The 25,489-nt window shown below is 39.2% G+C and overlaps 1 long non-coding RNA gene across 1 annotated transcript in view; it reads left to right on the top strand.

The window, feature by feature from the left end:
• The window catches only part of LOC135974260 (uncharacterized), a 35,566-nt gene extending 18,272 nt beyond the window's left edge, over positions 1–17,294 (top strand). Inside the window, exons 2-3 of the long non-coding RNA XR_010591477.1 lie at positions 13,453–13,639; positions 13,775–17,294. This is a non-coding gene — a long non-coding RNA (uncharacterized LOC135974260). The remainder of the gene's footprint in view (positions 1–13,452; positions 13,640–13,774) is intronic.
• Positions 17,295–25,489: the final 8,195 nt, after the last annotated feature.

The raw sequence follows: 25,489 nt of genomic DNA, 5'->3' as shown, positions 1-25,489 counted from the left end.
TGTAAACTGCAATTTCAGTTATGGTATCTTATATTTTGGGGGGAAATGACTCTGCCATATGAGAATGGTAGCATTTTATATCCACTTTGCACACATGTAAATGACTACAATAGGTGAGAGGCTGTGGAGAATCGGGCCCTGTGCACACGGGGTCAGCATCTGTCAGGAGCGCTGATTGCAGGCACATGAGTGGTCTTGTTCTAGGCAGGCTAAAGAGCAGATCTGTGCTCTCTATTAACTGGAGCTAAAGTATCTTAGAATGGGTCAGCTTCATCTGTGAGTCCAAGTGTGAGTCTTTTAAGCTTCAAATATTGTAGCCTATTTTCTAAGAGATCAGTAGAGAGAATCATGGTGTTAGCTGTGGATCGTGCTTTCCAGCAAACGAAAGAGGAGATGCATACATATCTTTGCTCTTTCCCCGAGTTTCCTCTGATTGCTGCCCTTACCCCACATACCAGAGAACTCTGAGCTCTCTCTTTGAGGGAATCTGTTGGAGGAGGAGGAGGAGTATTTGGAGCAGCTCCACATGAGCTACTTCAGCAGGGGGTTAGCCACCCTATGATGAGGCAGCAGGCAGCCAGGTGTGTTGGCTATATCTTCCATCTTCAATCCATGCTTTAGCAGTGGCAATGGTGCAGAACTAATATATACCTCCCTAAACACTTCTCTACCACTGTCATTCACTGCTGTGTCCCTCTCAACCCATTCCCTTCAGCGTATGTCTGCTCTTCATAGCAAACCCAGGCTCAGACTCAAATTTAAGCCCAAACTACCCGACTACGCACACAGTCTTCTGACTTGCATCAGGAACTTCTTGGGACTGAGGTTCATGGACGTGCCCAGGTGTATAGGTCCGAGCCTGAGTCCCACTGGGGTGTGAATCCAAGCCCATTCATTCCGCAGTGTGGACGTAGCTGAAACCGGGGTTGCCAGGCTTGTATCTAGAAATTCTGCTCACACTATCCCACAATCCCCTAGGTCTGTGTGTCCCGGCCTTCTGTCCCCATTTTTTCCACTTAGTTCTCAGAAACCCTTCTAGTTAAAGCGCAGCTAGCTGATGTTTAATCCTTCATTTCCATGTGCACTGCTCAACTGGAAACAGTTAACCCTATTGCGTGTTAGCTATGGCCAGCACTAAGAAAAAGGCCTACCTCAAACATTCTGTTAGTTGGCCAGAGGAACACAGCTGGATTCTGGTAAAACTGTAGTGTGAGGAGAGCAAGAGATTGGACTTCAGCAAGAGTACAAGAAAAGAGTGTCACAATTCAACTGCACCTGTATTCCCACTCCCACCTTGTGGTCCACCAAGAGCACCCACTCTAGGTTCTCAGATTCTAAGCTGTCACCTGTTTTGGGCAGAGGTCTCTCTCCCCCCGCCCCACCACCACCACCACCACCACCACCACACACAGACAGTTAGAAAGATCGGTTAGAGATATTAGACTTGTGGACCTTATATTCCCTTTCCTGCAAGTACAGCACAATTTACAAATCAGCCATGCTGATGGACCATGGAAAACAGGCAGGTCCTTTTCAAAGTATTTTGGTCAATGTAATTTCTGAGCATTTAAAAAGTCTGGAAGAAAAAATTAACTCATATTTTCCTTCAACCTATATAGAAGATTTTGATTGGGTCTGGGATCCTTGGATCTGAAACTCCAATCTGTCTGATTCATGTCCGCATAGATCAGCGTGGATGCATTGGCATGGGTATGAGGGTCATGTGGCAATGCAGTGGGATTCTCAAACCTGAGCTTGGAAAGAACAGGTATGCAGGCGTGGATTCCACAGATATGGGTTAGCTATACTGCATAGACGTACCCCAACTCCTGGGCCAAACAGAGAAACAAGGAATGTGGCAGGATGACAGGATCCAGAATCTAGTAAGTTTGTAAATGCACCTAACACTTGGAAAAACCAGAGCTTTTCCATGGTAACTCTTTGTGGCAGGTGCTATCTCTTCACATATGTTTGTAAATTATTTTGTCATATTGGAGTTTCAATCCTGACTGGAGCCTCTGGATGCTATTGCAATACAATATTAAATAACAGTAAGATGAATAAGTACCTTCAAAGAGTATGTGGGACCAGGATATCCTTAACTCAACCCCCTGCTCTTTTTCCCCCTCTGAAACTGACTTATCTTGTAGCCTAGGTAAGTCACTTAGGGCCAATAATTCTCCATTTCTGAATAAAGTCCATGTGCAAAAAAGTCCAAGCAAAATGATTGCATATGTAAACTGCCAGGCAAATAAATAGCTATGTACATCAAAACACCCTATTTGCATTATTATTTGCACATCGACATTGGGGAAGAAAATATTCTTTTAACATGTCCTCCAGACACAGGGATTTCTCAAAATCTCATCTCCTAATTTACATAGTTGGCTGACATTTCATTGACAGACTTTTTTGGAACACTGAGAATTTTGAGGAAAAATGAGCTTGATGCAAGAGAGAACTCTATATGTGAATTATGTTGAATCGCTATCTACCAGTTTCAAAACTGCAGGTTAGAAAACAAACTGACTAATTTGAAGACTGAAATACAGACCACAAACACAAGTTTTTAGCAGTATCCAAGTTAAGAATGTTCATTGGGGAGAGCAAGCATGCTTCAGCAGAGACAAGATGTGCTCAAAAAGGGAAGTTGAGACAGAAGTAAGAGCTGGTAAGAGTGCCAGGCAATGAGTAAGTTTGTGAAAGGAAATATTCTCCAAGCTTTCTAGACTTGATTGCTGCTAAGCCTGAATGAAGTCTAAAGTGTTTTTCCTTCCATTGATTTTTAACATGCTCGTTTGTGGACTACTCCCAACCCCTTCTCTTAACTAGTATGTGCACTGTGGTTAAAGATGATAATTTAAAAAATCCATAGTGGTAAATAAAATTCTTATTAATCCAGTATTAAATTACTGTACTCTTCCAAAGGTTTGGAGGAGTGTGGAAGTTGAAACCAAAAGAGATGTTCATGACTTAAAAAGACAAAAACAATAGAAGATGAGCAAAAGGTGGAATAGATTATAATCCATACCAATGAGAAACATTCGTAATGAATAAAGAAATTGGCCAAGACTCGGCAAAAAATGAACATTTAAGCCTAGCAGTCTCTGCTAGATGCATCTGATTCTCAAGCCAGTTTTCTGCCAGCCTCCAATATAGTTTAGAGCATTTTTAGGGTTCTAATGGCTGCTAAGCAGCTGTCTGCCAGCTGAGAAGAGATGTGGCATTGGAGTGCTCCCTTCTACCTCCAGTGCTGAGGCTTGAGGAAAAGGACTGAAGGAGCCAGCCACCCGAGCTTTATGATTGCTAGACAGGTTCTCTAGTAAGGATTCCTGCATGCTGGGGAATTCTCAGCTAGTGAAATCCATCCAGCTTCTGTCCTCTGTCCAAGGTGGCACAAAGGGTTTCCGAATACACCAGAGAATCTGGGCCTTTGATTCTTGTAGATTTATTTATGATACATGTTGTAATGTCTTGCTGAAAGTAAATCCAATCATGTACAGTCCAGAGCAGGTCCAACACTATTTTATTGCCAGAACGCTGGAAGCTTGCTTAGTACTCTGTGTAACAGTTTATGGCTTACTGACTGATTCTACTAGTAATGATGGGGTTCTCCGGTTATAGCCATATGGTTTCCTTTAAAGTGATGTCTTGTGGCACTTGTTTTCATTGGTTAATATATTGTCACTTTAACAGAGCTTTTAGCCCAAAAGGTAGTGCTCATCAAAGTGTCCTTCATGTGTTGGGGTGACAAGGAAGAGATTCCCTTGATCAGAATCATGTTTCAGTCCAAGGAATTAAAATTACAATTATTAGGTGAACAGCTTTCTTGGGTCACTGCTGGGATCTCGCTTGACACTCAGATGAAGCCATTAGCCAGGACTGTGTCAGATTACAATACATAGGAGATACAGTGGCCTGGTTTCAGGTTCCATACGGTTCTCTTTATCATTACTTAGTAAGTGTAATGCATGTGATTTATGCAACAAGAGTCAACACATGCCAGGTTTAGTCTGACTGTTTTGAATGAGACTTCTCTAGTTCCCAGGCACTGGAATCCTGATTGCCTACTTCAGCCCTCATCCTAGGGAAGGAGGGAAGGAGATTGTCCTAGTTAGAATTTCTTTTCTTCCTCATCTGCACCTCAGGCTTGCTTCTCAGTTACTCCATTCTGATACTCAAGCCATAGGCAGAAATGGGAGTCAAGGTTACTGTAAGAAATCTTGCCCCTCTCATGCTCTGGGGCCATTTGGAGGCCTCCCCATCCCCTGGTGTATGCTAGAGCAGTCCTGAGACTTCCATCACTTACACTTTATCATAGCTTTGCATGAAGCAGAGAAGAGCCATGATGCAGTACACTCTGTACAGTGTATTCTCAGGGGGCCATTTCTGCCCACTGTAAGGCCCCTTTACTGTGTCAGAGCAGTGTAAAAGGACCTTAGCATATCTGAGAATCAGGCCTCTTGTCTCTAGCTGGACACTTTTTTTTTTCTCCTGAGGGACAAGGATTTTCACTAACTTTTTCACGAGGACTAGTGGCTTTTCAATGAATGACACTACAGTGTAAGCTGATTGTCTTGATACTATCTCAGAAAATGTGAAGACAGTGTTGTAATTTAATTCCCTCACTTCATGGTTGCTCTTGGCTCCAAAGTTACTTGGTATTAAAGTAATGATTTACTTATTATAAGGGACCAAAATGAAAAGGGGAAGGCATAATGCAATAGGTTTACAAGATGTATCAGAGGTTATATTGTATGGCTGGAGTATATTAGCACAGAAGGGGTATGAGCAGGGCTTTTGAGGAAATGCTATATTACATTAAAGAACCTAGGCATGAAAATATATGATTTATATAACTCATATACAGCCTAGGCTTGGCAATGCAAAATATCCGTGAACTGCGTATTGTGAAGTTATGCTATGTAACTTTCAGGTGAAACTATTTAGAGATCTGCTGAGTTGTTAAAATATTGTCTGCAGCTGCTTACATGAACAATTGCCTACACTCCCTGAATCTCTAACAACCTTTTGGGAATTAATACTCTATCTTTACTCATGCTAATCAAAGCCTAGTGTAGAAAATATTCTTTCTGCTGCCAGGTTAGCTGTAGCAAGCAAGGAAGAGTGAACATGATGACCTATCTCTGAATCAGCTGCTTTATGCTATCCTAATATTTTTTTTCTCTCTCCTCTTCTTCCATCTCTTCTCTATTTCCGTTGTCTGCACCTCCTTAGCTAAGCTGTCATCTTCCGACTGAAGGAAGAAATAAGCACGCACCCCAAATCCTCTTACCAAAAAAGGGCAAGAAACACCCTCTCTCTATAACCATTCATCCTAAATTTTGATGCTTTTCCAATTCAGTTATGTTTTTAGAGCCAGACAACAGGCTGCAGTTAATTCTGTGTACATAGACTTCAATGTTAATCCCCAGCTCCACGGTGCTGATTATTTAAGCCTGAGTACTGCACTTCTAGCATATTTATATTAAGTATATGTACTGTTTATCCACCAATGAATGTCCAAACTCTGGAGCTGCCTTGGACAATTTAAGTCCCTCATGGGTCGGTAGGTCAGGGTGATTAAAAACATACTACTTTTTGAGATTTTTTTTTTTTAAGAATGAGTAGCTCTGTCTCATTGTGAGGAATGTGACCCATTAGTTTTCTCCAGTGGGTTGTCAACACCTCTCTTTACAAGTTGATGTCCGATGAGAAATAAAAAACCCTTTACACTGAAAAATGTGAATTTGCTCTTCAAATATAAGGGGTTTTTCCTCAGCCAATTAGTGATCTTTGAACCAGGCACGTACATAAACAGCAAAGATGAAGGCACTTCTAAGAATGCAAGTGATTTAATTCCCTGGATAAATAAAATAGGGCAATGAGAATTACCAAAATGTTAAAAATTAACTCCAATTTCTACTTCAGCAGTAGAAAAATGAAAAAAAAAAATCTCTTTTCAATAGCGCCAACATGTAAACATGCTTCCCAAGAAAGCTAAAATTAAAGTTTAAAAATCTTCATGTCAGACCTGAAATCTATGGAGGAGAGATCCAGTAAAGAAACTCTCTGTTCTCCTTAGGTTTCTGGCCTGGGAAAATGCCCTTTCTGAAGTAATTCTCTTCCTGCAGGAAAGAAAAAGACAGATGGAAGCTTACCATCTCCTAGGAAAGAACAAAGTAGATGTGTAAAGAATTGATTGTGTGTGTGTGTGTGTGTGAGTGAGAGCGCAGAGTCTAGCCGGGAGCCAACTGGACAGTTAACGGCCCGGTGAGTGGTGCTGAACAGAGCTACCAGTATCCCTTTTCAACAGGGGGTTCTGTTCGAAAATCAGACACCTAGTCACCCTACGCATAATAGTTCACCAAAGGGTAGCATGTGAGTTCTCTGGTGAGAGCCAGTAGCCCATTGATCATCATAATCATTGCAAAATATATGTTTGAATAATACTTCTGTACGGGGAAATTATGTTCTTAAGGTCTCAGAGTTAAGGCAGGTCAGCAAGAGGTGACATACCTCTGAGATGTTCCTTTCAAGCAGGAGGTAACTAACAGTTATCTGGCCATTTGTGTACAGTGCCTCACCCTGTATGCCTATTTGCAGACTGAGCTGGGGCAAATTGAGAGATTGCAAAATCTACAAGGGAGAAAATCGACAGGATGAAACAGACAGCAGGGGTTGTCCTGTTTATGAATAAAGACAAACAATTGGTCTGGTATCTCTTGAAGTGAAAAGAGAGACACTGAATCCTTCACCTAGGAGGCAAACTGACCACGTGCATGTCTCATGAAGGAAGAGTCCCAGGCTGCCTGGTTGTAAAGTGCCACAGAGATTTTGGGTGAGCGATACTTGGTTCACCATGAGAATATCATGTTAATTAAGTCTAGACTCTAGAATGTGTTTTGTGATTTTATTTTATATGTAGAAACCATTTGTTTCAAATACATCTAGTTCAGTGTTTCTCAAACTTTTGTACTGATGACCCCTTTAACATGGCAAGCCTCTGAGTGTGATCCCTCCTTATCAATTAAAAAATACCTTTTTACATATTTAACACCATTATTAATGCTGGAAGCAAAGCAGGTTTAGGATGGAGGCTGACAGCTCACGACCCCCCATGTAATAACCTCACAACCCCCTGAGGGGTTCCGACCCCCAGTTTGAGAACCCCTGATCTAGTTGCTACTACTTGAATATGCTTTGCTAAATAAACTTAGATTTGTTTATAGTGAAATGAAGTATAAGTGCATGTGTTAAACAGAGCAGTGATCTGAGGTGCAATTGGTAAGCTGGATTGTCCTGGTTCTTTGGGAGTAGAGGATCGGTGAATACTGTCAGAGTCCAGTGGACCAGGGGTTAGGCACTCCAGGGAGATGCTTGGAGGGCTTAAAGTTTGCTTGGAGGGTTCGCTAACATGTAGAGCGGGGCCTGAAAGGCCTAGCGGGGAGTGTTGTGTGGCTTGTGGCCAGTGGATTTGGGGAGTTGACCTCTGGCAGGCACAGACACTGCTTCCTGATGCTAAGGGCAGGTGGTAGCAAGGTGCCTCACAACCCTGGGTACCCATGGAAAGCGTCACATACAACATGGCCCACACCTTCTCCAAGCTATCTAAGTTTATTTGCTCTTACAAGAGAGATGGGGCCAAATCTTTAGCTGTTATAAATCCTAAACTGGTGAACCTCAGTGCAGCTGTGCCAATTTACAACAGCAAAAGATCAGTCTCATAGTTTTTACCTGATATAAAGCACCAGTTCCTGAACTTAGATTTTAACATTTATTTCTAATTAAACATTCCTTCTGAAATATATTATAGTGTAGTTAAATGCTTCATACTGGCTCTATAATATTGTATATATTTTAGTATGTAATATGTTATTTATTTTTATTATTGGAGCACTCAGGCGCAATAGTGATGGATCAAAAACATGCCAATATATTACATTTGCTCTTCATAAGTGTGGAAGCATAAAGGAGCTTTGTTTCTTCTGAAAGTTTCTGTGAATTGTGTGGTCTGAATTTCTCATGTGAGCAACATTTTGGACAGCTAGGCCTCAGCTATTCCTGTCAAATTAGCTAAAAACTGCAGCATGAGTGTGCCACAGACTGGGCACTCAAGGGGCTAAAACTGGTTAGATTGTCAGATTTTATCTAAATCAATTCAGAGACAAACCTCTAGGATTCCAGATGGATTTCTCTCTCTGACACCAGAAAATATGAGAGAAAATAGTCCAGTGTGTTTGCTTACTGCTTTTTCAACAGTTAAGCTTAAAAGTAACCACAGCCTTCTGCCATTCAGGAAGTAAATGCCAAAAGTTGTATAATAAATATTAAAGTCGAATTGTGGAAATTTACAAACCTATGTTCCTGCTCTTAAACGGAGGACAGTAAAATCACATTCATTTACATGCAGAGCCCTAAATAAATTATAAGTTCATAACCAGATGTTGTAGGTGTTGATGGAATACTCAAAATACAAATAACCAGCTAATTAAGAATGGATTCACCTTCTGATTCCCTAAGTTCTGCAGTTATACTGTAAACACAAAGAAAGATGTATCAAATCCAGGAAGAAGCTGCTTTTGAAAATACTCAAATTATTTTTTAAAAACATGCAGGACATATCAGAATGCAAGTCCTTCAGCTCTCTCACTGTGTGCCAGGTTCATCCTAGCTGGTTCAGGGTATGCAAAGGGGAAGAGAGGGTGCAAGAAGCTCCCATTCCCTGCATGCTCATTCAACTGCAAGGCATAACTACAGTCCCTGCACTCCCTGGAGCATAGGGATCTCTCCTGCCATGCTCCCTGGGATGCAAGACATCTAGGGCCTAGATGCTATATGTCCTGGGGGACCTGGAGGGAGTAGCAGCAGGCATTCTCCCAAGCACACTGGGGAGGTCTGGAAGGAAGTTCCTCCTAGAGAGTTGCAGTCCTGCACTGCCTACCATACAGACCACTGTCTAAGTCGCTTGCCTGAGGTCTAGATAAGGCAGATGGAGCCATGAAGCTCAAGAAAGACGTACAGTCAGTTTGTCCAATTATAGTTTTCAAGTTTGCAGACTCTTGAGAAGCTATTGCTCTCTGAAATGTATTGGTTGTGGTCATCTTCACAGTACCCTGACACCTTTTCAAGAAAATGGGTCCTTAATCTGAAAAATTATTGTCATCTATATTTTTGTCCTAGGGGTGGATGTGGATTAATCAAGCCTCCTTTTCCATGGTTTTCATGATCTCTACTACCCTTAGTGACTTTGAATTTCCCTAATTCACCTGGGGTGAAATTCACCCCTCATGTGTTGCAAGTCTGCACACTGTAACAAGCTTGGTGCATAAATTCAGTTATCTAACTTGCTCTTCGTTGTCTATTTTTGCATCTCCCTAAATATACGATTGCAGTTTGCCTTCATGCACTCTGGTACAGATACTCCGGTATCTGAAGAGATGACACTGGTCCATGAAATTTAAAGGACATGACAACGGCTACTATCCGCAAGCAAAGGAAAATTTCAAAGCAAATCACAGTATCACTGACATGATCTTTTTGCTAAAAACTTCAGAGTATGGAGAAACATAAGATGTTTGTTGACTCCTTTAATGCTGTCAGCTGACTTGGTTTGTGGAAGTAGTTGTCTGGGTTTGGATGCCTAACAAATCTATATGTCAGCTGAAGGAATACTCACTAGAGCAGAATGAATGATACACTGTCTGAGCTCTTTCCCATCATCAAGGAAGTCAAATGAACAGTTATTGACACCAAATTGCTCTGGGCTGTATTTTTAGAAACAATACATGAGGGGTTTCCATCATTTAAGCACAAATTGGAAATTCATTGTCTTGATTATGAACGTTCACAAACAACATGAAGAAATTGGGGTTAGATTTTTATACTCTAGAGGGGCATACTTATCCTCAGGCTCACAACTAGCTTCTTACTAGTTCACAACTTCAGCCAATAACTATTGCCTTACAGTCAGTCTGAAAAAGACAAGATCACCTCATGGCCACACCCAGAATTAACTACATCCTGTCAGTTATCACCATTGAGATCATTCTAAATTTATTCTCCTTTTATCTGTGTGAGCAGGTAATGCACAAGCTGTGAAATACCTCCTAATATAAGGAGTGACATCTCTACAGTAGATTGGTATAACTTTTTACAATCTAAGGATTTTATAAAGTGCTAAATAAAATCTCTCAACAAAACAGTGGTTTTCTTCCCATATTTCAGGACAGATGGGAAGGCACACACTTTCTTTTTTAATCTGTTTATTGGTGGCAAGGGCTTTATCATAAACCTTCATTTTACTCCTTAATCTGAACACAGTGCAACTTGGGCTCAGTATGATTTATTTTTGCCAAGTAATATACACCCAGGAACTCTGGGTGTAGACAGTGCTCTGTCCCAGTGCCTGGCAGTTGGAGCCTGGGTCTGTTCAGAAGTCTAGGAGGAATCGTGGAAGTGTAAAGTATTCTCTGAATTAGCTAGACCTTAACCCATTAAGTACCTTATAGTTTAAGTTGGCCCATGTCTTTGAACTCTTCTTTGAAGCAAATGGGAGGCCAGTAACATTTGTATAACGTATGTGGTCTGTGTCTAGAAAGGTGTACTGCTGCATACTGTATTAGCTTCCACCACCTAGTAATGATTGTATCCAGTACCTAGCAAAATGAGTTACAGCAGTTCAAGTGAAGATTACAAAACCATGATTTAACATAGTTATGTTCTCAATGGATCTTCCTGCCCAACAAAGATGAAAGAAGTTGGCTCTTCCAAATGTGGCAATATTCAGGTCTAGGAGTAGTGAGGCATCCAGCAAAACACCATGACTTTGATCCACATTGACAGTCTCTGGTTTGATGCCCTTGATTGTCAATGATGTTAGCATATTGGCAAGTTCTATAAAATGTTTTATCTTTTCTACCAACATCACATCTATTTTAAATGGGCTAACTTCTTCTGATGCATTTTGTTGATGGTGGGGGCTACTTCCATGGAGAAAGAAATAATGCAGGAGTTAAGAGTCTTGAACCATGTGGGACTCCATATGGTAGGGATCTGGGTGACAAGGAGTGGGTACTCATCATAGGAATGAGAAAATACAGCATTGTGCTGTCCTATTTAAAGATTTTGTACATTTGTTATCAGCACCAGTGGTGTTGAAGGCTGCAGAAAGATCTAGCAGTATCAGAGGTTGGTCAGTTTATCCCTACTAGGAGAAGGCTGTCCATAGTGTTGATAGAAGACATATGCTGCTAGTGATAAGGTTACTGACATTAAGCGCAGATTTCTTCAAGATGAGCTAGACTATTGCATTTTTAAGGATATCTGGTAGCTCACCTTCTTTGAAAAGGGCATCAACGATCTCCCTTATCAAGGAGAGGGATAAGATCCTCATTATACTTAACAGAGCTATGGAGGACTGGGATAATGTTTGCAGGTGGTGAGTCAGACATCCCTTAGAGTCTCCTGGGCTCTTGATTGGGTGACTAGGCCAAACTCCATCAAACAAGGTGGGTTGGGAGTCATTCCAAGTTTGAGTCTAGTTTATTTTGTCTCTAAGTCTTGCTCTGATTTTGTGGGAGATTGTGGTGGGAATTTTTTACACAGAACATGACTTGGCTCTTGGGGCAGATGGTGGGATTCTAGGTCAATTACCCAGTCTACTGTATAAAATAATTCTTCTGGTCTGATTCAGTTGTGTTGGAATTCTTCTTCTGGATTCCTTTATAGCTGCTAAGTATGCCTGTAGTTTTTCATGGGTTATGACTGGGAGGGTCTTGCACAGAAGCGTGCTCCATTTGCCTGCCTTCCTGTTTTGTTTTTTGTAAATCGGTAAGGGCCATGGTTATTAGGGTTGCCAATTTAGGCTGGATGTATTCCTAGAGGTTTCATCACATAACATAATCTTTAATGAAAGATTAATTTGTTAATTCCTGGAGGCTCCAGGGCAATCCTGGAGGGTTTGCAACCCTCATTGCATGGGTCATGTTAGAATAGAAATCATTGTGGGGCTCTCTCATCAGTATTTTCAGAATAAAGCTAAAACATGATCTTGTCATCATGAACTGTGTAGATAGATGAGTGATTCCTGAATATTTTATCACATCTATATTCAGCAGATTAGGAAGCTCTGTCTTCAGCAATTGAGATGGTTAATAATTTTATATTTATGCCACCCAAAGTGTGCTACTTGTCTTCCAGAACAAATAGTGCCACTGCCCCAAAATGTAATAATCTAATAATAGATGTACATGTAATGAAGCTCATTGCACTGGCCTCCAGCTGAAGAACCAATCCCTGAAAGAATGATAGAATATCACTTTGTGAAAGGGGCACTTCATATGTGAAATATTAGGGTCACGTCTAGCTGTAATAGTCACCAAAGTACTAATTAAGTGATAATCTAACATCCTTCTATCCTTGGGCACACAAGGCAGTGATAAAATGTATTTACATGAGCAATTCAGTCACCTTTAGTGTCATTAACTATCGCACACTCTTATGTCTTGTTGGTACTTCTCCTACAGATGAGCTGATGCATCATATACTAAAATCAATTAAAATAAATTGTTTATTAATAAGCAATAAAAGATTACATTGAAATGCTTAGTATAAAGGCTGCAATTATATATTGAGTGTGTAACATTCAGTATCACATTAAAAATAAGTTTTGTACAATAAAATAGCCAAAAGAACCAAAGTGTTAAACATATGGTAATTTGGTAGATAGTTTAGCCCATTTCTCTGTTGAATAGATTTAATATGGATCCCATCTTTGTAAAATAAAAAAGAAGAATGATTAATACTTATTACTATAACCTCTCCTTGATGCTATTGAACAATACACTTTTTCTAGCATAATTTGAGGGGATATATGGAAGCTACAAAGTTTGTAACTTGGTACAATTATTATTTATATAAAAATTACTCTACTCTTTTTAGTGGATTGGACACTTGTGTGTCTTATCATACTACAAAGTAATGGAGACCCTTTGTTAAATGATTTGAATAATTTTAATTAAACTAACTGGAAGAGAAAATGTATTTATAAACTGAATTGTCTGGAACCTAAAATTTCAGATCATTACTTAGGGTAGGTCTACACTACTCGGTAGTTCGGCGGCAAGGAAATCGAACTTCTGGGTTCGACTTATCACGTCTTGTCTGGACGAGATAAGTCGAACCTGGAAGTGCTCGCCGTCGACTGCGGTACTCCAGCTCGGCAAGAGGAGTACCGCGAAGTCGACGGGGGGGGGGGGCCTGCCTGCCGCGTCTGGACCGAGGTAAGTTCGAACTAAGGTACTTCGAACTTCAGCTACGTTATTCACGTAGCTGAAGTTGCGTACCTTAGTTCGAATTGGGGGGTTAGTGTAGACCTGCCCTTAGAAGTAGATTTAAAAAAAAAAAACAGTTTAAGAACTTGGAAAACTATGCTAATAATTTTCCTTTCAGGTTTTGTTGTTTATAGATTGGTACCAGCCATCTTTTGAAACACCAGCTATCTAAGCTTTACCTGCATCACTTGACTAGAATTTCCCAATACAACTGGGTTTATTGGATCCAAGATGGAGGTTGTTCTTTGATTCCAATATTAAAATGTGAAGTCCTTATTTTATTACCTCTGACTCAAGAGCTGTAGGTACAAAATGATTTCATTCCACAGTTTATCATTTGAATATGTTTTTACTTAAGTAGAGTATCATATATCCAGTTTGCAATAGCTTCTTTAGAGATTGACTGCTATATCTTTTAAAGATTGTTTCCTCTTTTTCAGGGGACTACACTGGAGTTTCCTGTATTTTGTAAATAGTGGGTGAGTAATTTTCTTTTGCACAAGAAGTCACACCACAGCTGGTGTACTGGTGTCCCTGGAGAGATGGTTAGATCTGAAAACCTAGTGTCAAATTTTCACCCTGCAATGCTTGGTTAGACCTGAGAACTGAGTCCAGAGAGAAGCTAGGAAGGAGCCAGTCAGTTAAGAAAGCATGTAATCATATAATAGCATACAGACAGAGAGAGCCCGCTAAGACAGAAATAACTGTACAACACTTGGATTCTTCACAACCGATAGTTAACATATCAAAGAAAAAATAAAGAACTAGAAGTAAAAGATCAAGTGTGATGCTGTATGATTGAAATATGATCATTTATATCATTGATATTAGATGTTAGCCAATTGCAACAAATCTTGTACAAAGTATGTCCTGTCAGGTGTCAATGGTAAAGTTATGATTGGCTAAATAAGATTATCCTGTGTAAATCCATGTATCATCACTGTATCAGAAGTTATGAATATTGCCTTTGTATCTATATCTCAAATGTGTTTGTTCCTGGGGTAACACCTCCAAGATAGTTTACATTCAATCTAGCCAGCCTATTGGGAATGGACTATTTAAGCTTGATGGCCTATTAAGGACACTGCTCTAACAATGGGCCATAGAAAAAACTTGTTCTGCCCAGATAGCCTTCCTGTGGATGCTTCAGCACAGATATGGGCAATGGCTGCCTCTGAGAGTCATCAAAGCATGTAAGGACATGCAATATGCTCACGTGACCCTGTACTCCATCTTAGAGCAGTAGCTTTCCACAAACAGAGGTTGTGAGCTGTGTTTGAGCCAGTAAATTTCCAGGCACCTGGCAAAGAGTATAAAAGACCTCTGAGATATCTCCATTTGGCCTCTTTCCTGCTTTGATTCTCTGAACTGTGGATTGACAACTAAAAGGAGCGTATTGAGCTATGGATCATCCAATCTTTTGGAAGTTACCAGAGAGACTTTACAAGCCAACAGTCTATAACATCACTGCTACAGACCTGATATAAGGAATTTGCAATTATTGTATGTATATGATCTATTAACCATTTTTAACTCTCTTCTTCCTTTCTTTTATTAATAAACCTTTAAATTTTAGTTACTAAAGGATTGGCAGCAACATGATTATTGGGTAAAATCTGAGTTATGTATTGACTGGTTAAGTGGCTGATCTCTTGATTAGAAGGACCATATATGTGATGAAATTGGCTTTCAATAACTACTCATCATAGAATCCAGTGTCTGGGTGGTGAGATAAGGGCTGGAATGCCTAAGGAGACTGCATCCCTGACTTCTTGTTAACTAGTGTGGTGAGAAGGAAGTTTACTTTTGTTACTGACTTGGTATAATTTAATGATAGAATAACCACCAGTTTGTGGTGAGTCTGCCCTATTTCTCAGCAGCTTGTTCTGAATCTGGTACTCTCAGCTGTGACCTACTGAGGCATGGTGACACCAAGGAAAAAGTAACAAGGGATTGAGAAGTGGACAGGTTAGAAGTTTATAAGCAAGTGAACCACTGGAGAACAGATTCCGGACTGCGAGATAACCATATTACAGAAAATGCAGCCAATGTCGCAGCTGCACAGGCAGTATCAATGGTATACGAGATAATGTCATTTTACCCCTGGAAATCCTGCCCTGAACAGTCCAAGAAAGCACACTTGCAATTGCTCCCAAAGCCTCCTGCTAAAGTTAGTTCTATAGGGAAAAAATCACTTTGAAACACTCAGACACTTAATGACAGGTTTCAGAGTAGCAGCCGTGTTAGTCTGTATGCATCCGAAGAAGTGGGCTGTAGTCCACGAAAGCTTATGCTCTAATAAATGTGTTAGTCTCTAAGGTGCCACAAGTACTCCTGTTCTTTTTACAGACACTTAACTGTTTCAATCTTTTCTAATGTTAACACAGTGTTTTGGAGACACTGTTCATGCAAATCATTTCTGGGATGCAGTTCCACACAGAAAACAGTGAAGCCTCAAGTAGAGAATAAAGTGGTGGAGTAGCATGGTGACTCCCTGCACAGTACTTGCTGGTGGGCTGCAGATAGTCGGCTGTTCTCATACTGCTGATTTTCCCTTTGTTTCCTTCTGCTGCATTACACCTGTGTAGAATTTCATGACACAGTGGTTTAAAAAAAAGCTTGAGTTCATCTAGAGCCGTAGTTCTCAACAAAGGTTACATGTATCCCTAGGGTAGGCAGAGGCCTTCCAAGAGGTACATCAACTATTCTAGATATTTGCCTAGTCTTACAACAGGCTACATAAAAAGCACTAGCGAAGTCAGTAGAAAATAAAATTTCATACAGACAGTGCTTGTTTATAGTGCTCTATATACTCCACACTGAAATGTAAGTACAATATTTATATTCCAATTGATTTATTTTATAATTATATGGTAAAAATGAGAAAATAAGCAATTTTTCAATAATAGTGTGCCGTGACACTTTGTATTTTTATGTCTGATTTTGTAAGCAAGTAGTTTTTAAGTGAGGTGAAACTTGGGGATATGCAAGACAAATTGGACTCCTGAAAGGGGTACAGTAGTCTGGAAAGGTTGAGAGCCATGGCCTACACTAATAGATCAGCATTGGTGTAAATGCACTGCTAGGTAGGCACTAATTTTTCTAGTGTAAACACATACTAAGTGAATTCATTGCTGTTAGCCCCAGAGGCAGAAGTCTTCAACTTATTCATATACAGCAGTAGTACAAGCTTCCTCATATTGCCCCATTACTCTACCACAATCTTCGCCCTGGGATGAATGCCTCAGTAGCTTTCTTACTTATTTAAGCCCCAGTTGAGCAAGGTACTTCAGCACTTACATGCTTGTAGTTAGGCTCCATTGACTTCAGTGATTATTTCTCCCCTGAGAACTCCAACACAGGAGTCAATATGTTCAATGGTTTGTCCAGTAGGAGCTGGTTTGAGACTAACAAGTTATTTCACATTGATCAAAAATAGCCGTTATATGATAACAGTTTTGTCACTAGAAATCTACACTGGATTTCAGCTAACTGTGTAGAGGTGAAAAATTCTATAGCCTATTGCTTCTACATCCTGGAGTTCACCATTATAAGATGTCTACAAGGTTGGTGTATGAAAGTATTTCAAAAGCAGTACCTATTGATAAGTAATCCAAATTCTGCCATGTTTGTATATCGCTCCTGCAGTTCTATCTAGAAAAGGAAGAAAGTACTTTACTAACAATAAAATGCTTACTCCATCACAATTAAAAATAGATCCCTATGGCTGGGAAAGAATAAGAAATTAAGGAAAATTCCAACTTGCACTCACTGCTAGTTAACTAATCTTGTCAAGGAAAATGGAGAGAAACAAAGGAAAAATAGCTGGTGATAACCACCAACAGCTGCAAACAACCAAATATTTTGTGTCTGATTCTCAATTTATTAAGGCCCCCTTTTATATCACTCTGGCAGTATAAGAAGCTCTTAAAATAGGGATAAATTACAGTCATGACACTAATGTCAGTTTGTTCTGCCAGAATGGTGTAAAGTGGCATTAGTGTAAATGAGAATCAAGCCCTTTTATTTTTACTCTCTCTCTCTCTCTCTCCATCAAGTATAATCCCTGAAATATGTGATATTATCTGCAGAGTTCAATTAGCTGAACCTCTTATACTTCCCTTATTCCCTTTGCTATAACTGGTAAATGAGCACATCCACAGTACTTCATTTTCTCCCATATGGCATTACTAATTAAGAACTTCTGCGGAATTGCATATTTAAATCTCAGTCAATACATTGTTACATGGAAACTTTACCTCCCTTTTCTCTGTGGCTGTGCCTATACTAGTGATATTTGCCCTAAAACTTTCCACTGTTGCTAGAACTGGTTCAGCTATAGAAGGAAATGTCTATTGTAGATGTAACCTGTCATCAAAGTACCCAGGAGATGGGGATGGTATGGAACTTACTTCTCCCAACCTACGGCCAAAATATGGTGGCTGCAATGTAACCCCATCCATGCCTTCTACTCCATTTTGAAGGCTGGAGAAGTGACTGTAGTCCCATGCTACTTGCAAGGGGCTTCAAGGGCAGTTTCCTCTACCCTAACCATCTGCACCAGCCTATTCTGGGCTGACAGCATGTTCCTCAGTGGCATGCCAGGGGTGCAGAAACCCCACCTCATGGATTTTCCATTCACAGTCCTCAGGAAGTGTGGAGCTTAAGTGGCAGAAAAGGTCTGTTCAGCTCTCTGCTCAAGGGGGAATTTCATCCAATGTGATTCGGGAATCATTTTTACCCTTCTAGCAAGCAGGTATTAAATACAGGAATATAAACTGTTTCTGAATTAAAATCTATTTACAAGTTTCACTTCATTTAATTCAGCAGATTATTTGATGAAACTATTTATATTCTGATTTGTTCATGTAATGTAATTCTAATGTATTTAATTATTGGGTGCATACTAATTGAATAAAGTTAGCTGATGAAGATGGATACTTAGGTTCAGTGAATTAAACAGTAGTTCCATGTTTTTGGTTTCAAGACTTTTACAACCATTTTTTTGTGTAATATGAACCAGGCTATCTGCTAAAAATCAATCACTTCAGTGAATAAGAATGGTAATAATAAATGGTTAGTGTTTGCTTATAATGTAACTTCCTTATTAAAATGAATGCATTCTTTAATAAAACCTTTCCCAGTTTATTCTTATTTCTTCTAAATCTGTAAGTATGTACTGTAACAAAAGAAAAAAAACATGATTTATCAGAATGCCACAGGGATTGTCAGGAGTGGACCCATTTAAAATGTATACACCGAGAGTTGTACACTGATGATCAAAAATAGCAAACACAAGCAACTGTTATATACTATAATGATAAAGTGTTATGTGAAGTACAGAAAACATGCTATAAGGTTGCAGCTAAAGGCTGCTGTTAAATATAGAAGACTATCCTTCTGTTTGACTTCTCATAAAGCAATATTCATAAAGCTATGAAAACCAAAATAGCTTAATTGGGCACAATCATGCAAAATTAAATGTTTAAAGCCAGAAGAGGTTTGGAGAAGGCTAAATTTTTAAGAGGGAAATACTGTAACTATCTGAGTTATAAAAAGATAGGTAAACAGTATTTGAAAGTATAAGCATACAGATTTATTAGACACAAAAATGGAACATGTTTGATTTCCATGTTTATTTTTAGACTCATTTGTACTGACCTGCAAACAGCATGCAAACCTGCAAATATTACAGTTTAAAAACTCAAAAAGTGGAGTTATAGTAATTATAAATATTTAAGCAATCTCATGTTCTAATAAAATTTTCAAAGTACACCTTAAATCTTGACATGACAGTAACATTAAATGAAATTCAGAACCAATTTGTGTTGCCATTGCAGAAAGATAAGCTGATTAGAGTTTGAAATGCAGGAGATATGGTTACCTATTACATGTGTTTCAATTAGGGCTGCCAAGCAATTAAAAAAAATAATCGTGATTAATCGTACTGTTAAACAATAATAGACTACCATTTATTTAAATATTTTTGGATGTTTTCTACATTTTCAAATATATTGATATCTATTACAGCACAGAATACAAAGTGTACAGTGCTCACTTTATATTTATTTTTGATTAAAAATATTTGCACTGTAAAAAACAAAATAAATAGTATTTTTCAATTCACCTAATACAAGTACTGCAGTGCAATCAACTTTCATGATAAAGAGAACTTACAAATGTAGAATTATGTACAAAAAATAACTGCATTCAAAAATAAAACAATGTAAAACTTCAGAGCCTATAACTCCACTCAGTCCTACATCAGCCAATCAATCAGACAAACAAGTTTGGTTACAATTTGCAGAAAATAATGCTCCCTGCTTCTTGTTTACAATGCCACCTGAAAGTGAGAACAGGCATTCGCATTGCACTGTTGTAGTTATTTATGTGCCAGATGCGCTAAAGATTCATATGTCCCTTCATGCTTCAACCATCATTCCAGGGGACATACGTCCATGCTAATGACGGGTTCTGCTTGATAACGATCCAAAGCAGAACAGACCGCTGCATGTTCATTTTCATCATTTGAGTAGGATGCCACCAGCAGAAAGTTGATTTTCTTTTTTGGTGGTTTGGGTTCTGTAGTTTCCGCATCGAAGAGTTGCTCTTTTAAGACTTCTGAAAGCATGCTCCACATCTCATCCCTCTCCAATATTGGACTTCAGATTCTTAAACCTTGGGCCAAGTGCTGTAGCTATTTTTAGAAATCTCACATTGGTACCTTCTTTGTGTTTTGTTAAATCTGCTGTGAAAGTATTCTTAAAACAAATATGTGCTTGGTCATCATCATCATCATCATCATTCGTACTATAACATGAAATATATGGCAGAATGCGGGTAAAACAGAACAGGAGACATACAAATAAAAAATAACAACAAGCGCTGTACACTTTGTATTCTCTGTTGTAATAGAAATCAATATATTTGAAAATGTAGAAAAACATCCAAAATATTTAATAAATTTCAATTGGTCTTCTATTGTTTAACAGTGCGATTAATTGCAATTACTTTTTTTGAGTTAATAGTGTGAGTTAACGGCGATTGAAACTAGGGCTGTCGATTAGTGTTCTACTAATAAGGAATGAACAGATATTTATAACTATATTTGGGGTCACTTACGAGTAAGAGATCCAGTAGAGGAACATATGCTCTTGATTCAGCTAAAATACTTGGAATGTAATGAAAGTATTTGAAAACAAACAATTTCAAAATGTAGAATGTTTTGAATTAAGCAATTTATTTCCAGTGTCACTTTCAGTTTAAGAACCACCAATGTTCACTTAGCAGAACGGGTGGTCATTTTGGAATGTCATGAAAATTCAATGGATAATGTTTCTTCTTTCAGAAGATACATCCATGCTAGATGTTAGGTGTCTACTACAATTGGGTCAATTCTGTTTTATCCCACTTGACACTTTTCTTAAGGATCTGTGGTCAGCAGCATTGTATTTATCAAAGGGGGGTGGTATTAATGTATTTTGGCAGTCTTTGAGAGAACAGGTTATCCTGCTTAAACTACAGTAATATAAGCCTGCTTTTTTTCCCCAAAGAGCAATATCTAAAATGCTTATTTTCTTCAGACATAGCTTTCTAATAATGTTCATATAATAATACAAGAACTGTGCTGAATTCTCATTTATGTCAGTCGTGCACTTTGAAGCTCTGAGGCTGTTTATAACCAGTGAAAATTTAGCTTCCATTATCATTTGATTTACAACCTTCTTCAAAATGCATACTACATACAGAAAATGTAATGAAACTACAATTTTAGAGCTTTCAAGTCTATATATTTTAGTCATAGTGCCAAGATTTTTGGAACATACTGCTGATGTGGAATACTGTAAAATATTCACCAACGATTTATAGTGTGGCTTGAATATGTAAATATAAAGCTAACATTGTTTAATTGATTTAAATCAAGTTTTGCAAAATAATATAACCCCATCCTATAACTCATTGTATTGCTCAACATATTCATGTAAATTAGGAAAAGTGAGGGGATGAGCAAAGAATTTAGAATACACAAAATTTTACATTTTCTTTATTGATATCCTGCAAAATATATTTATTCCCAAATCTGGATGACATTAGATTGCTAGTTTGTAATTATAAATACACGTGAAGCATGGACAGAAGATCATCCAATGTAAATATGAATCACATGTGACTGGTCTTTGCAGGCAAGACTATTTGTGTGTTTGCCTTCACATTGATATACGTGGTTCAAATAATGGCATACTTAAAGTCAACCACAATCAGATAATAAACCTAAATTCTTTACATGTGTCTTGTGTGAAGCAAAACATTTTGCTTCTCTTCATCTCTTTTATCCCCTTGTGGCCTGGGCCAACACCTCCTGAAGTAGTGGAAGAGCTACTAGTAGCTTCAGTGGGCAAGGGATCCGGTCGTTATACCTCTTCAAAACACTGTGTAAACATTAACTAATTCTCATAATTAATCATAAGGGTGATGACTCCTTTGGTACTGATCCAGTAAAGCACTAAAGCATGTACTTATCTTTCAGCATATGAGCAGTCCCTTTGTGGCACTACTCATGCTAAAAGTTAAGCATATGCTGAAATGGTTTGTTGGCAGGGCCGGCTCTAACTTTTTTGCTGCCCCCCCCCTCGGCGAGCGCCGCGCCGCCAAACCCCCCTGCGAGCGCCGCGCAGCCGACCCCCCCCGTGAGCGCCGCGCCGCCTGAAGCCCCGCCCCTCCAAGCGCTGCGCCGCCCAAAGCCCACACCCCCCCTCCGAGCACCATGTCAAGCCCCCCCCGAGCGCTGCACCAAGCCCCCGCCCCCTCCGAGCGCTGTGCCGCACCAGCCCTCACCCCCCTCCGAGCGCCGCGCCAAGCCCCCGTCCCCCCGAGCACCGCGCTTCTTGAAGCCCCGCCCCCTCCGAGCGCCATGCCGACCGAAGCCCCGCCCCCCGAGCACCATGGAAACAAACAAACAAACAAAAACCTCTCCAGCGCTGCCCCGACGAACCAATAAATAAATAAAAACCCGAGCGCCGCCCCGCCCCAAGGTGCCGCCCCAAGCACATGCTTGGTCGGCTGGTGCCTGGAGCTGGCCCTGTTTGTTGGATCGGAGCTAAACTGCTTGAGCACCTTGCAGGATCAAGTCCCTGATGAGACAAGACACAACATGCAGATTCTATAGGGAGTTTGGAACCTTTTGGCCAACATGTGGATGTTAATGACTAAAATGATTGTATACGGTTATACTGACTACCTGACAACAACTTGCAATCTTCAGGCAAACAACCTAAGTCCTTGAAGAATGTGCACTGAAGAGAGAGGAAAATATAACCTGAGAAACCAAAAGCTAATGACTCCACATCTAAACAAAAATAACCTTCCTTTAGCAGGAAGAATCAGAAGGCAGAAGATATCCCCATTAGCACAAGATGAACACTAATATCATTTAAATGGCTGCATCACAAATAATGAAATATTGTTTACATTTATGGCACAATTAGGGGCAGGATTCATCCTAGAATACATCCATCATGTACTGTACTGAAATCATGTACGTTATAATAAAACCTGCATTAAGAAATTAAATGTTTTAAAGTATAATCAAATATAGTTTACAGGGTGCAATGTACAAAACTTGATCATAATTTGCTCTGAAGCATATACAATATGTTTTCTAATAAAGAAATCATTAAGAATTTTGTCCACATTGAGAGACCTGTAGCTTTCCTTATAATTAAACTAAAAAACAGGAAGGGGGAGCTTTCAAGCTAATTTTTAAAATCCGTATGTGTTGCTTGTACAAAGAAATATTGCCTGTGCAGAGTCAGTGGGGGGTACAGTATGCATAGCAAGTTGTGGGCATTCCATAAGAATCTTTGAAAGTCAAGAGATTGTGTGCTCCTAAATCTCTTAAGCACTTTGTACATACTTGACTGTAGTATTTTCAATCACAAATAATATATTCAGTGCACGACAGCTGTATAGAACTGCTCTATTTAACTTCTATACCTAATCAAGGTATTTGCATTTGGAGATCACTTAGTTCAGCGGGAAAGTGCTAACTCCAAGCATTAGAACAATTAGGGCTTTAAGCATGCAGAAGCACATCAGCAAAAACTTAAATCATTATTGGCATTTGCATTAGGTGCTTCAGTTGAACCTATGGGAATAATTTTAAGCTTTGCATGCACACTTTTGTATGCCTAGTTCCCTGATTTTGTGCTTATATTGTATTCTGAAAACCTGCTCTTTTGTCCAAATATATTCCAATAAGTTGCCATTCCTGCTTTGTGGATTATTACCAGATTATTTGTTGGGTGTTTCAGTTTGTAATTACATTGAATGACCCCAAATAAAACATATATAAAAATAAAAGCCCCTAATTTGAAACCCCAAATCTGTCCTCATCTGAGTATCCAAATGTTGAGAGTGATGGTAATGAACTATCACATATTAGAAACATATTACATTTACAAACATTTTTTTACACATAATGGGCCTAATTCTTTTCTGCCTTACACTTTATGTAGTCACATACACCTGTGCAAAGTGGGTTAAAATGTGATTAAATGAAAATGGTAGTGTTCTATACCCAGTTTGTACTGATATACTATAGACTTAGATAAGGTAGGGGGCAATTGAGAATTAGGTTTCAGAGTGGTAGCCGTGTTAGTCTGTATCAGCAAAAACAACAAGGAGTCCTTGTGGCACCTTAAAGACTAACAAATTTATTTGGGCATAAATTTTCATGAGCTAAAACCCACTTCACCAGATGCATGGAGTAAAAAATACAGTAAGCAGTATATATATTACAGCACATGAAAAGATGGGAGTTGCCTTACCAAGTGGGGGGCCAGTGCTAACAAGGCCAATGCAATCAAGGTGGACGTCACCCATTCCCAACAGTTGACAAGAAGCTGTGAGTATCAGCAGGGGGGAAATTACTTTTTGTAGTGACCCATCCACTCCCAGTCTTTATTGAAGCCTAATTTGATGGTGTCCAGTTTGCAAATTAATTCCAATTCTGCAGTTTCTCACTGAAGTTTGTTTTTGAAGTTTTTTTTGTTGAAGAATTGCCACCTTAAGTCTGTTATTGAGTGTCCAAGGAGACTGGAGTGCTCTCCTACTGGTTTTTGAATGTTATAATTCTTGATGTCTGATTTGTGTCCATTTATTCTTTTGCATAGAGACTGTCCAGTTTGGCCAATGTACATGGCAGAGGGGCATTGCAGGCACATGATGGCATATATCACATTCGTAGATGTGCAGGTGAACGAGCCCCTGATGGTATGGCTGATGTGGTTAGATCCTATGATGTTGTCCCTTGAATAGATATGCGGAGTGGGTTTTAGCCCATGAAAGCTTATGCCCAAATAAATTTGTTAGTCTCTAAGGTGCCACAAGGACCCCTCGTTGTTGTTGTTTTTAATTGAGAATTAGTGGCCTCATACAAAACCACAGAAATTAATGGAAAGATTCCTATTGACTGCAGTGGGCTTTGGATCATGTCCTAGGTTGATGATATATGCTAAACCATCTGTGATATAGTGAAAATGAAACCATAGTAAAATATAGGTTTCATGGAGGTAACTAAGTGAAGAATTTGCAAACCAAAATGTGCATATTGTATCCTAAAAGATGCATACTATATTGGAAACAAGACTCCACTCTGTAATCCCTCTTCCTCTGAGTAACACCCCATTCTTTCCCATCTGGGTAATACTCTGTAGGAAACAAACTTTCATTTCACTGTAATTTATATTCATAACAAGGTATTCAAGTTTCATTTTCTGTCAGTAAGAGCATCATCATTTTTATTTAAAGTTCTTCATTTTTCATAGAGCTTTGAGACATTATAAAATAGAAATATCTTCTAATGGTGCTGTAATGCCTTGAGGCTTCCAGACTCTGCAAGTCAATGTTTTATTCATAGAGATTTTAATAATTATACTTATTTATTGATCTTCACACAATTCTTTTCAATATTGCTTTGAATTTAAAGATTATGGTATGAAAATGTTTTCTGGAGAGTCAAGATCAGTCTTCAGTCATAAAATGAGATATCCATATGCAGTTCACAGTAAGTATGTTTTTGCAAAGTGTTCAGTTTTATGAATAATTTAACACTTTACTTCTTTTGTTTTTGTTTGCAAGGATTTTCTTTCCTATAG

Source organism: Chrysemys picta, chromosome 11 (assembly GCF_011386835.1).
Source record: "Chrysemys picta bellii isolate R12L10 chromosome 11, ASM1138683v2, whole genome shotgun sequence".
NCBI lineage: Eukaryota > Metazoa > Chordata > Testudines > Emydidae > Chrysemys > Chrysemys picta.
This window is presented reverse-complemented; position numbering and strand designations above follow the sequence as displayed.